This window comes from Gobius niger (genome assembly GCF_951799975.1).
Source record: "Gobius niger genome assembly, chromosome: 13".
In the NCBI taxonomy this organism is placed as follows: Eukaryota; Metazoa; Chordata; class Actinopteri; order Gobiiformes; family Gobiidae; genus Gobius; species Gobius niger.
In genome coordinates, this window is record NC_136864.1 from 12,616,709 (window position 1) to 12,631,426 (window position 14,718).

Here is a 14,718-nt window from a genome sequence, read left to right on the forward strand (position 1 = left end):
TGTTTCAGTAGTGACATAAATTATGAGAAACAAAATATGAAATCATGTGAAAGTTATAATATTTCAAAGAAAATACCATTAAAAATATTAAAAATTAATTTATTACGACAAATGAAGTGAACAAAATACATCTATTTTGTGCGTCAAATGAATTGTTTTCCCTTAAAGATTTACATGCAGTGGTACAAGTTGCTTTTTTTTTTTACTCAAGTAAGAGTACAGATACTTTTTAAAGGCACACTGTGTAATATTTTTGGACTATACTGTTGCCATCAATACAAAACATGCCCCCAACAGACAATGCTATTTCTGCAGTGGGTAACCAAACAGTGGATTTGGATGATTAGTTAAAACCTGCTTAAATCTCAAATTCTGCTGACTTTATTCAGATCTCCATGGAGACGAGACCGACACTCCCGATAAAGTTACAGTCATGTCTTAGGAGAGCTGAGCCGCTCACAGCAAAAGCGAATGTTTTTTTGCACATTTATGCGGTATTTCTCAATGATGAAAATATCTAGCATAAAATAAATGAATGTATTTCAATTTTACACGGCGTGGCTTTAATATTACTCAAGTAGAAGTAAAAAGTAGCCTATGAAAAAAAGTTACTCCCAAAATGTAACAACCCGCCCCTGAAACGTGTCCTGGGTCCCAAACAGTCGAGAAATTTAGAAACATTATCTGTCTGCCAGACCCCATGTCCCCACTAGATGTCGCTGTTCTCCCGCACAGCTCCTCCTCCTCCCTCCTCTTCCACCTGCTGCCTCGCGCGCTCGGCCCGTGACTCCTCCGAGGCCATGTTCCGCGTGGCAATAAAAATGACTGAGAAGCGGCTGATGTATGTAAACCACTGCGCCCGACTCTTCACTTCACATATACGCACCTCAGCCGGCGCATATTTATCCGGGGGAAGAAGCACATGCATATTCATAGGTTTTTCGGCGGCTTGATGGAGGCCGTGTGCATGAGTTTGGAGTGCCGGAGCAGAAGGCGAATCTTAATTCAATTATACGGCAGCTGTTCCTTGGTGCCCGTGGCCACTGTGTTTGCTCTAGAACAGAAATCTTACATTAACTCTCCCCCTCGCCATAAACGACCAGTGCCAGAGACGCGCGCGCTGACTTGCCGGTAACCAAAAGCCATCAACACAGTTTTAAGCAGAGTTTAATGTGTATATTTTTGAATAATCTAGGTAGGCCTGAAAGATTTGTAGTTTCATGCATAGGCCGTGTGCTTGATTTACTTTTTTCTTTTTTGCTTATTGCGCCGTTAAGGAGTCAATTTGCTTGGAAGTGAAATGCGCAAATGGTTCCTTTAATGACGGTATTAAGTCAAGTCAAGGTTGGGTGGAGAGATTTGTCCTGGTGAAGTTATGCATCATTTTGGTGCCGCTGTACAGACTTGATCAGTGTTTTACTTTGGGAAACAGCGAAGGAACAAAACAAGCGTGTAGTAAAGTAAGTGAAGACAGACCACGCGCGGAGATTGTTGAGGATTCATCTGTTTTGATTATGAATATTAGGCCATGACTTATGAGTCGCGTCATTACAGCGTCATTAGGCGACAATTAAAATGAAATCAATTGATCAATAAAACGTGTCAATACATTAATTTAATAATGATCATACTCATTATAATAGCAATAATGACAATGATACAATAACGCATTGGGTGTAAACAAACAAACAAACAAACAAACAAACAAACAAAAAACACGAATTACCCGATTGCAAAAAATATAGTATTCATAACTTACAGTGGAACTTAAACTTTCTTAACCTTCCAAAGCAAAAATGTTTGTGAGTTGTAAATGATGTTTAATCTTTGACCTCTTAAGCCTTTATAAGGCACTCATTGAAATACTTAATAAATAATTTCAACTTAAGAGATTTATTTGGGGACATAAAATAACATAATACACAAGTGTATTTCTGTTTTTCTGTCAAAATTGTTCATTATCATGCAGAAAATCAATGTGAGCGAAGTTGCACTATTTTGTTCATTGCCCTTTAAGGGGTAAAAAAAAATGACATTGCTTTATATATAAATATACAAACAGTACTTTAAGGTCTTGCAGGAGTACTCAGGAGGCGTCGTGTTTTCAGATATTGATGTTTGAATGATCACACGTGTCATAGGTAAGAGCTTTTGTCATGTGATTGTGCTTTACAGCAGTGGGCGGGGTCAGTCACCTCCAATATTGTTTACCTAAATTGTTTTACTAAAAATAACCTTTGGCAACTATAAAAACATAATCCTAAGGTTTATTGGTTCTTTTGTCAAGAAAATTCTGAGCATGTCCAAATATGCTGTAATTTCCCTGATTTCACTACATCCTCCAAAACCAAAGCATATATCATCACTTAGCACACTTATTCACCAATACAATGTGAGTGAGCTTCATCAACTTATGTAAAGAAATGTACTATGAGTTTAGCCAGACTTGGGTCTTTTTCAGACTTCAGAGAAAACAGGAAGTTGAGAGTGCGACCGGTCTCTGCAGAGGTGGGATCTGTGATGTAGGGTGATCTCTTCTGATTGGTTGAGTGAGGACTACATGCTTCTTTACCTTACTGATAGTCATAAAGGGTTAACCCCACCTGAATTGAGCACATTTTCTCCAGTTTGTCTTTACCCACATTTAAAAGCTTATTGATAAAAAACAAAAATGCCTCCAGTGTCTGCGTACATTGGTGTATGTTGAGAGTGTGAATGGGTGAAGCGCTTTGAGTGCCTAAAGTAGGTGGGAAAACGCTGTATAAATAGAGCCTTCATTCAAAACAAAATCCACTCTCAAAACAAATACAAGCAAATTTCAAAAGTCAGAGTTGACAGTCATTTGGCTTTTGTTGCCGGGCTGTGACATCATCTGCATAGCCTCTGTAGGTCACAGACAACTTTCATTCTTAGGGTAATTTAAGGATGATATTGTTGGGCTGTGGGAAAAAAAAAAAGACCCCCACATTAACAGGGAGGACATTTGGAGAGATTGTGTAACAACCCATTTGCTTGTGTGGCAGAAGTACTAACCACTCTGCCACCATGCCCTGCTTGATCTTTGCTTGGCTTCCAAAAACAACATGTGAGCAGTCTTACTTGTACTTGCCGTCAGACCAGGCTGGAGATGGATGTGTCACGTCGAGATGCTCCTCCCTGCCTCCTGTCTGCGTCTGGGCACGGTCTTCGAAGAGGGGGGAGAGGGCGGAAAGAGGGGAGGCAGAGGAGGAGAGAGGGGGGAGAGAGAGAGGGAGAGATGGCTGCGTGAGTCGGATCAAACTCAATGTGAAAGCTGCTCATCACATGGACACTTGTGGGATCGTGGGACGCTCTCGAGTTACCTGCATCAAAAGAAAAAGCACCACAGGGACAAACATGATTATATGGATGTTATAGAGTAGATCCCGCCGTACATATGTCACTTGTGAATATATAATCATTACTTTACACAGGTGCACATCAATAACTCACAATATTCAGATTCACTGCACAGTGAGTGAAAAATCTTAGACGGTTGGGTCTTAAAGCCACAGTGCGGAACATTCCAGGTTACAACAAGAGCTGCTGAACTGTTGCTATGCCTCAATAACTAAACCAACATATCAGTGATACCAGACATGCTCCTAATGCTCCTCTGAACACGACAAGGCAGTTTTGAAATGGATTATCAAAATATTACGTTTGGATGCACCAATGCACAAGGCGCGTCACGCCAAGGCGATCCACACTGGTGTATAAAGGAGAGAGGTTTTCAGCACAAACATGAGACCTGGAATAGAAGCATCACATGCCTTTACAGCAGGTAGAACTGTGACGAGGATGAATGCACAACAACAACAAAAAAGTGACAAAAACGACAACAAAAGAGCGACAAACACACAATTACAAAGTGATGAAAAAGCCCCCCCCAAAAAAGAGCCACAAAAAAAAGACAAAGAAGCAACAACAATAACACAATAAAAAAGCGACAAAGACACGACTATAAAGAGACAGAACCATGAGAAAGCAGGGTCAAAAAAGGGATGAAAATAGCATCAAAAATGACAAAAAAAAACAAGACAAAAAACGACAAAAATGCTTAAAAAATGTGACAAAAGTGCAACAAAAAAAGTCATGATCAGTTTTGTTGGTCTTAGCTTTCAAATGAGGTGTTACTCTGGCCTATTGGCTGCAAGCTGTTCAGCACAAATACAAGACATGGATTGGAAATGTCCCATGCCTTTACAACAAATAAAGAAAATAATATATATATATATATATATATTATTATTTACATAACATTTTTTGAAAAGTGTTGTGGGTTAAACGGAAGACTAAAGAATACAAGGATAAGCTGCTAAAGTTATGCTTTAATTGAAATAGGGGAGACCAAGAGTCAGACTTGCATTAAATTAAAGCTTGAACCCATGACTTGAAGGAGACCTCGCTCTCTTTGTTCTATCATATTGACATAAATAGTTATTAACCGTCAAACACAACAAAATCAACTGTGACAATGTGCTCCATGTGCTGGGCAAGTTGTCACAAGGCGTGGGGTTTGTTGTCACTAGTGTTTTTTTATGCTAACTTGAAATTTGATAAACCTTTGTCACTTTTTTGCTTTTTGAGATAAAAGGACAAAATATGTTTTAAAACAGTTGCAAAGTCAGATGTGGTCATTACACCCAATTGAGCTGTTGATTTTTTTGCAAAATGCTCTATGAGGTGTAAAATGTACAAATTCACTAAAATGACCTAAACATATGTTAAAATAAAGTGATCAGAGACACAAAAGAAAAAAAATGTCCCACCATTTTATACCCCATGTGACAAATAACCCCAAGTGCCCACTTTACCAACAATGTCTGCTAGCTAACAAACGGCTTTAGCATGCTAGCTCTAAAACGGCTCAAATCGAAGCTAACATCTCAGTCTTTCAGACCAGTGTCTTTTGTTTGAGGCACTAACTAAAGGAAAGTTCTCATTACAGAAATAACCCAGACATTAAAGTTTGGGAAAAGGCATAAGAACTATTCAAACGTGTCCTGTCTTCATGTCTTCAGTCCAAATGAGAAAGTTATTATTGGAAGAGAAGAGGAATACCAATACACATATTATATATAAATATATCAGTACCAGCGTACACTACAGCGCCCTCTAGTGTGGCTATAAAAAGCAATGTGATAAATTACCCCGCGTGACAAATAGCCCCGGTCTCCCCTACCTTATCTAAATCGATATCAGTGCAATTTCATCTTCTAGTGTTTTATGCTTTGCGTCCCTCTCATAATGAAATGGCCGGCGGTGGCAGAGAGGCTAGAGGACGACGAGCCTTTGGGGAATCTGATGCCAAAGCACTTAACTCCACGGCGCCACCTCTCTCCCGCAGCATGTAACGCGCACACGGCGCATCAAGCTGTTTAATAAAATTACAGCTCGTCTTTTGGTTGGGACTGACTGATCGACTTCCCAGAATGAGAGTGCCCGTTAGTGTCTGGGAATGGGACCAAGTCTTAAAGAGCCAAGCAGCGCCTCATCTTCAGCGGAGGCCCTACCCCCAAACAGGAAAAAGGCTATTTGCGCTGGCACAGGCCCGGCTCGGAGCTGGAAGAGGTTCAGGTGGGACGGCTTTGGGTGCCAACTGTAAGCGCCCTCAGGTGGGCACTAGGGGGCAGGGCACAAATCCCCCGCTGCCATCACGGGGCAGGGCAGGCAACACAGATGAAGTAAGGGCGCTGGGGCTGGAGAGGGAAGCAGACAAAGACCTCACAGTGCGTTGCTTCAAGGGAACACGGCAAAAAATAATTAAAGATATGTCAGTTTGCATGTGAGCAATAGAGGCAGTGAACATCATTTAAGCAAATATAGAGTGTTTTTGGCACAGCACAAGAATATAGAGTGTTTATCCAGCTTTCTGAACATAAAACGAATGCTTAGGACTCTACCAACTGAACCAATGCCGCCCTGAAGTTTCCTAAATGGGAAGTCATATTAAAAGCCTGTCTGAATATGAGCTTATACAGACATCACAAGAACCTTTAAAGAGATATTTGACAGTTCAGTATTTTGTGTAGTTTCCTCCGCATAGCATTCTGTCCAACAAGGGTTTCTAATAGTGATATTATAACAACTGTTTCGCTTTTCATCCAACTGTCTCTGCACTGAAGTGTTTTGCTCAAGCACACAACGTCATATCAGAAGCGTGGATTTAACCTCCAGCCTGTATTGGAGGGCAGCCAATCGCTGTCCTCAAAGGCAATGATCAAGAACCATATTGTTTTATAGAAAAGCCAGAACTTATTCATCTGCATTTTCACACAACCCCAAAACATCAACGGTAACGTCCACGATTTTAAAGATCAAAGCATGTGCCTAAGAGGAATATAACATATTACTTACTGCAGTTAAGTGTAGCTCATGAGAGATAGAGAGAATGTGGAAAGAGAAGGAAAAGGAATTATTTGACTGCACTTTTGCTCCGTTGCTATACTTTTAGTTTATATTTTGCCAAAAGTAACTCAAAAGTAGCTAAAAGTAGTGTAACTCATTTTTTAAACAGTAATATCCAAACATATTTCATGTTTATAGCTTTAACTACTCTAGATTATATTACAATGTTAAAGTAACCTGCCCATCACTGCCAATTCATCTAAAATATTGAAAAATGATCCAGTCTTTTCAATGACTCTCCTCTCAATTAAAGGGAGTGTTTAGAACAGGGGGGTCAAACATACGGTCCATTTAATCCAGCCCCTGCCATGTAGAGCATAAATTCCAGAGTATGTGAAAAAAAAAAAAAAAAAGTAAGTCTCTAGCCCACTCCTGTGTGGAGTTATGATTTTTTAAAGAAAAAAACAGAATGCTCATTTTAGCCACTAGGGGGCACTACATTTCAAAAAAGGAAAGAGTTTCACATGTGTCCAGCAGAGGGCACTGACATAATAAGAACTCAGGATATGAACAACACATTATATAACCACATAGTAAACTGACAGTCAGCCCCAGGGCGGCTGTGGCTTCAATAACAGCTTACCATCACTGAGTGTGGAGTGAATGAATAATGATTGACCAATGATTGATCCCATCAATAAACATAAACATAATAAACATAAACAAATCACAGCTTATTATTGTTCATTTATTGGAGACATTTTCTCTATTATATGCGACCCGCCATTTCTATTTAGAGTTTCCATGGAGCTCAATTTTCCTCAGTCAATCCAAAACATGTACAATGCGCTAACATCTCCTTGCTTGGAAATCCTGACCAACATCCTTACACAAGATCTGGACATATTGTCCTGGGGCACTCGTTTAAGATGGACTATTTTCCAAACCTCGACAATAAAGTCTTCAAAAACAAACCGTAACAGCTTGCTAACACTGCCAAGCGCTACCTCTGTGTTTGCAGTGGCTAAAAAAAGTCAGTCTCTTTTTTCACAAATGTCTGCAAATACAAAACAAAGGGTTGAACTGAATTTCACTCGACTACGAGAAAGCAATGAAGCACAGCCTTTTAAAAGAGCCTGGAACTCCTTCTAACGAGGACCCACCAGACAATACTTACTCCTTACAATAGGCCTGTTTTGCGTTGACTTTGTACCAAACAGCTTCTCATCAACAGCAAATCAACTCCGGCTTGATCCAACACAGAGATGACACTTTCACTCATTCTCACGGATTCTGCTCAAACACAGATGGCTGCGTGTCAAGTCGAGATATTTCCAGAAACAATACAAAGGAGATCATTAGAGAGACTCGAGTAGAACAAGGCAGGAGCCAGGGGTGAGCACACGTGTGATACTGGGGCTTTTTATAGGATTTCATAAGTTAATTACTTGTAGCCTATTGACATTTTGACATGTTTTAACTCACCAATTTGCAGCACAACCTACGACAATAGCTTTCTGCTTTCCCTCAAAAACAGGAAAACGTTAATATCAAGCCAGTTGCAAAGTACCACTTTTCTCTCTCCTAGAATTAGCTTTGAGCAGCGTCAGGTTGTGTGTTAGCACCATAGTGTTTCTTAAACTGTGGTTCATGGACCACAGGTGGTTTCTCTGCAGGTAAGCCTAGATATACAAGTGATGTCACAGCATAGCAACAGCGTGGCAACAGAAACCAAATGAATGTCAAATCTGCATAATATTAGTTTTGACACAGTCTAGAACGCTAAGGGCTTTGTTTAGAAGAAAAATGAGGCAAGTGCATTCCTTCTTAAATTGAAAGGAAGAATATCGGAGAATAATTCAAGCTGGGTTATTGTCGATGAGAATTTGTTTGGATTAGTTGGAAAGTGATAGTCTGTAAGTTTCAAGGCCTGTTTTTCCACCAAGGACAGCACTGCTCCAAACGTGACGGTCATCTTGCACGTGCGCAGCTGTTGCTCTATGTGCCTGCGCTACTGACGAGAGGGCGTCGCGTATAAAAAACAGAAGAGGCCGACTGAGGTGTGGTTTATTGCAAGCAGCACTTAGAGCGGTGACCTGATGGCCGCCTTGTGCTCTTCCCATTTCCCATATTTATCACACTGTGAGTTAAAGGATGTCCGTGTCTGGTGTCCTGAAAGGAAGAGATGTACAGCCGATCCCGCTGTGGCACAGGTCGGCACTCGCTCGGCCGCAATAGCGTTAACGTGACCCAAACAAAAGCACATGTTCAGCCCCACTCCCCCACAACCCCCTGACCTCGCCCCCTGTCGGCCACAGAGTCTGGCTTAAGGAAAAAGGCTGCTCTAACAAAACATTCAATAACATTGGCCATGGGTGTTTCTCCAACCCACATACTTCCCACTTAAATACACCATGTCTGGAGCTGCGAGAAATCACAGAGCGCTCCTACTAAGCACAAAAAGTAACGCCATAGTCTGCGTTTAGAAAGACAAGATTGGGGCTTTTATGTTTTACAAATTTAGCAGATTGTGTATAATTGAGCACCTGACCCTACAATTTGACACAACATAAGTCCCCGCTTAGCAGAATCCTCGAGCTGTCACTTTGACCAATAAGACGAGCCTCGCTGTGAACCGGCCAATCCCGAGCGAAGGGGGAGGGGCTTTATCGTTACAGGACGACACAGTAGCGCAGCGGTTTGCGCTCGTGCTTCACAGCTAGAAGGTCCGGGTTCGATTCCCACCAGGGTCGGGGCCTTTCTGTGTGGAGTTTGCATGTTCTCCCCTGTCTGTGTAGGTTTCCTCCGGGTACTCCGGTTTCCCCTACCACTAAAAACATGTACAATAGGCCAGGATGAATGAAAGTGTGTTTGAGAGTGCGCATGGGGGATGACGGATGGAAATTAGAGCAAGGCTACAATCCGGTGTGGCTTGTTTACATGCATGAGACCGATGTATGTTCATTAACATGCACTGTCCCATCAAATAAACCAATAAATATTTTTGAAATCTTGTTCCTGCTCTCCTCTGTTTTCTGATCAGGAGACTAGGGGGGACTTGCTTGTTTACTTGCATTTTACTCCCACTCTCTCATCACTTTGCAATCTTACAGACTATCACTTTAAAAAACTACCCTGGTCATTTTGTCCTTATAGACGCGGCTGTTAATTCTGGGTGAAATATTTGCTCACATCAAGAGTATGAGAACATCTGTGTAAATTTGGACGATTTTGATCAAAGCATGTAATTATTTTTCAGTTGATGTGAGTTATCAGGCAACAGCAGGAATCTGGTTTCTTCTTCTGTTAATTTCGAAGCCGACAGTTTCAACTTTACTAAGATGCGTCTTGATAATTGAGGTACCATAAATATGACGGATTCGTTAAGCAACAGGCAGCGACACAAATGCCACAAAATGTCACCGTGTCACTCATGAGAGCGTCTGTCATGAAGTGGTTCCCAAACAGTGGATCAAGAACTGAAAGTGGGTTGGATTAATAGGATATTCAGGTACTTAAACTGCTTAATTTCGTCTTCACCTCATCCAAAAAACACCTCTGAATCCATGCTTTGAGGTGGCTACTTTTTGTTGAAACTTTGACGTAATAAATGGATGTGTGGGGCTTTCAATCAGACTAATTGTGGCGCACATCTGCAGCACTACACACTGGTTGACTCCAGCTCTATAGCTCCTCACTTATCTGAAGCATGATAAATCGATGTTAATGCGTTCATTTCAAACACAGCAAGACGAGGGGAAGTTGAGGACAGTTGATGAGTGAAGGAAGCCATAACACCCAGAGTGTCGATGAGGTGAGAAAACGCCACTGCCGCGCTGTCAATCAGCCCCTCATCAGGAAACATGCACCAACTTGGCAAGACGAGGATACTGGGGGTTTGTTGAAGCAATTTGTCAATCAATATCTGAGGCTGTTTTTGTCTCTTTTACATATAACCAATGTTGCCAACCCATTTTGTTTCTGTGTCTGTGTTTTTTTTTAGCTCATGTGTATAATTGGGATGAACATACTTAATTTTTTATTCTAATTTATTACTGTATTTGGTAGGGACTGTGTGTGTTTGTGGGTTCACGGTCCACACTGGTCAGGAAGTGGTCCCAAGAAGGGATGGATACAGACAGCATCTCTGGAATCGCCCATATATGGTCATGTTTGAAAACAGTTAAGGGGAAAACAATTTGGAGAAAAATCTAAACTTTCTCAAATTATTCAAAAACTACTTTAACAAACGCTGAATTGTGAATATAGTTTTCTACTAAATGAAGATACAAAGACATGGAGAGGAGCAAAGTGGTTCAACAGCCCATAAATACATAGATAACGGAGAATGCTAACATGATGCTTCATGTTAGCATCGGGCTAGTGCATACGGCTAGCTAGCTCTAGCTACAACTGTCTTTTTTCACTTCTACTGAACAATCTGCTGTCAGAAAATATTCATATGGGCCCAACTCACACTTGACTCTATTTATGTGTGATAAATACGTTCATATTCTACCAGAAAGAAAATGGCTAAAAAGAGTGTAAAATTGTGTTTCTCTAACGATTCTATTTTCCCCCTCGGCGAAGCCACGCCCCCTTCTATGACGAGATGCCGTCTGTATCTAGGGGTCAAAGAGCAACAGATGATGTGCCAGTGGAGTGAAGACTGGCCGAGTTGCCGTGGAAACAAACTATAGTCAAAAAAGCTGCCGTCAAAAACAGGTCACATATTTTCGATTTGAGTACAGCACGCATTCGCTGTGGCATTATTTCAATAAGCTTTTGTAATGTCACAAGATTGATTACAATGTTGCATTCATTTTGCACCAAGATCCTGTGATGGGAGAGTGTGACCGCTGCGCAAAGCCTTCTCCAGCACATCGCAAACATTATCAATGGGGTTAAATGCCTGAATGCTGTGGTGGCCATTCCATATGTGAAAATGATATCCTATGGGATCAGACGAATGTGTTTTCCACGATATGCTGCTTACTGGTAAAGTCGTGATTGTAAATGAGTATGTTGTAGAACGCAATGTTTCTGCTTTTTTTCCTTGTTCTACTTGAATCTTCTTTTAGCACAGTTTCTAAAAACAAACAAAGAAGATCTAACTCTTAGTAAAAATAATAAGTGACACATTTTTATTTATCTCCTCACTTTGTGGCGGTGGAAGAGGAGCATTGTAGCACGCGACAGATTGGCGACGGCACTTTGAACGCGCCGCGAACAGATTGTGCTTTGAAACAACGGCTGCCTCAAGCTACAGCTCCCATCTCCTCCTGAAACGGGAATCACATCTTTACATTATACATTTTCAAAAACATATCCATTATTCATAGCCTCATATTTTAATACTATTAGCACGTCTCTACCGCCCACCCAAATACCTGTGTCTTATCAAAGGGCCACACACAGGTGGCTTTGCATAAGATGAGGTGGGACATACATTGTATATTGTGCAGTTTAAATTAACTTTTGACGAACTGACTAAGTTGATAAAGTGACAAACAGGAAGATCAAATCCCTCTGCGAGTGAGAAACACTGTTTCAGTGATTCTCTGGTGCTCTGGTTTGTTAAGAAAAGTGTGAAGTGTAAAATATACTGAACTGAAGATGAAATACATTTTTAGACAATACTGTTTCAACTACAACTACTACTACTACTACTACTAGTACTATTACTACTACTACTTCTACTTCTACTACAACTGCAGTAGTAGTACAGGGACGGCACGTAGTAATTTCCTCCAGGTACTCCGGTTTCCCCTACCACTAAAAACATGTACAATAGGGTGAATGAGAGTGTGTTTGAAAGTGCGCATGGGAGTCGACAGGTGGAAATTAGCCCAAGGCTACAATCCGATGTGTCAGTTACTGCAATCCTGCTACAACACCTGCAACGTGAAAATAAAAGCCCGATATTATGACTTTGAATTAAAAGCTGGTTAATACATTTGTGTTAAAAAGCCCTACAGTTAATACTTGGTTTACAAACTGACAATCAGGGAGAATGTAAATGTACAATTATTCAATGTGGTTCAAACTTTCCCAATACATTTCAAATATCCCAATTCTTCACATGGAGAGAGTTTTAAGCAAGTTTCACAACTTTCAGGGCACACTACTGTCATACTGTCATAATATTGTAAACAACAGCTTCCTTCAACATGGTAATAATGGCAACTTTGTTTATAACGCACTTTAAAACAACCAAGTTGACGAAAATGCTACAAACATACAGTGCATGAAGGTCCCTCAGGACTGCGACTGCACTTACTTACTCTCGGGCCTTTATATTGACACACTTCCCCAAGGGTCTACATAATGGTATTTGATTATCAGGGCTTAAGTTTTTCCATTGTAACAGTGAAGATAAAAATAAAAAAATCTGACTAAAGTAAGTGCATGCAAGAAATATGTTTTCTGTGATTCTGTGGTTCACAATGAAAGGGGGGAAAAGAACAGGAGAGACATTTACCAAATTGTCAGAGTCACGATACAAAGTCAAAGTGCCATCTCTACTTCCTGACCAAAAAATCACACAATATTTGGTTGAAATGCCTTTAACTTTGAGTACAGCACATATTCTCTGTGGCATTGTTGCAGTAAACTTATGCAATGTCAAAAGATCTATAATGGTGCATAATATTTCACCAGGATCTACATAGTATTGATGATGGGAGAGTGTGACCACTGCGCAAAGCCTTCTCCAGCACATCCCAAAGATATCAATAGGAACAACTTGGAACACGCCCGTGCCATTAGGAAAAAGAAATTAATGGAATAACCTGGTCATTCATGACATTCAGATGGTCAGCTGATCACAATGTTTGGCCACATAGCGTTGCTGAACGTAGCCCTGACCGACTGCAGCGAACACAGCTCAGAACAGTTAGCGGCAACTCTTTTATGTATTTCTATATACCTACCTGTCTGTTTTCCATGTAAACAAAAGTACCTTGCTCCTGCCGGGGTGACACACCTGTACGGGACAGCGGACTCGGAGAGGGGAGGGAGGGGTGCTTTGGGGGGGGGGTGTCCTCAGCAGCTGAGGCAGCAGCAGATGGACGTCCTAATTGGGAAGAACAGCAGCTGGAGGACACCAGTCCAGGCCCTGGCCCCTGGAAATCGCTCCCACAATCCTCCCCTACTGTAGTGGAGAGTGAGTGTCCTTCAGAGCGCTGGTGATGGGGGCGTCTCCTGTGAGTGGCAACGTCCTCCCGGGGGGGTGAGCTGAGGCGTCTGAATGAACTCAAGAGGAGATACTTTCTGTGGACTACAAACACTCACAACAACTGCGTCTGAAGAAAGGAGCCGTTAAGCTGCCTTCAAGATAAATCACACATCAAATATTTCCCTTTTCTTCTCATTCCCATTTTTTTTTTTTTTGCATCCACGACTTAGTGAGTAAATAAAATTGCTCACCAATCCCCATTTACACGCCGCATTTCATTTATTTGTTTGCCCGCGCTGGGACTCCAAGTCGGTGAGGTGTGAATTTCTAAATTTGAAACAGTGCTAATTTTGTGGCACATTTTAACACAGTTTTATGTCGGTTTAGTCTTTTTCACACTGTTTAAATATGTTCACATTTCTGGGAGGAATAAACAGCCTTCACCAGACACTACACAGCCTGTCGGATTTACTGCTGATAAAATTGTGCGGGTTTTTTTCTCCCAAACCACGATCAACTGGCCATTATGCAGCGCGGAGTTAGGCATCACCCGTCCTCCGGATAAACAAGTAGCTTTTGTTGTGACCAGCACACCTGTCTAAGCGCTTCCTTATTTAGCCTGGCTGTTTGACAAGAATATTTGTACAAGCAACCTCTGTGTAAGTCGCTCGGAGTAAATAGTGGAAGTTGTTATCGAGCTGAGAAACTGACAATTAACATCACACGCTTCATTACAGAATCACTGCGAGGATTTTGGGAACGCACCGAGTTGGTTAGACGTGATACAGAGAAAGACATCAGACCACAAGTGCTATATTATTTTGTGTCAGTCTCTAGCAGAGAGCTGAAATAGAAAGAGCGTGCTGGGTAAATCCTGGAAATCAATTAGGAAGGAAGTTCATAGTGTCAAGTCATGAATGATAAAAAAAAACCTTACCCTATACTTCAAGGGTTGGGATGATCTTAACACGGACGGCACCAAACAGGGCACAAATCAAACACCAGCGTAATCATCCCTGGAGAAGAGGTGGGTAAATTGTCTTGCCCAAGGGCACAATAGCTGTGTAAGCAGCAGGGGGTGGGGATTGAAAATATAATTGTCTACTAATTTGGCTATACCTTCTCTACCAGTGTTGCCACAATTGCCAAAACTGGTAATTAGATTATAATTA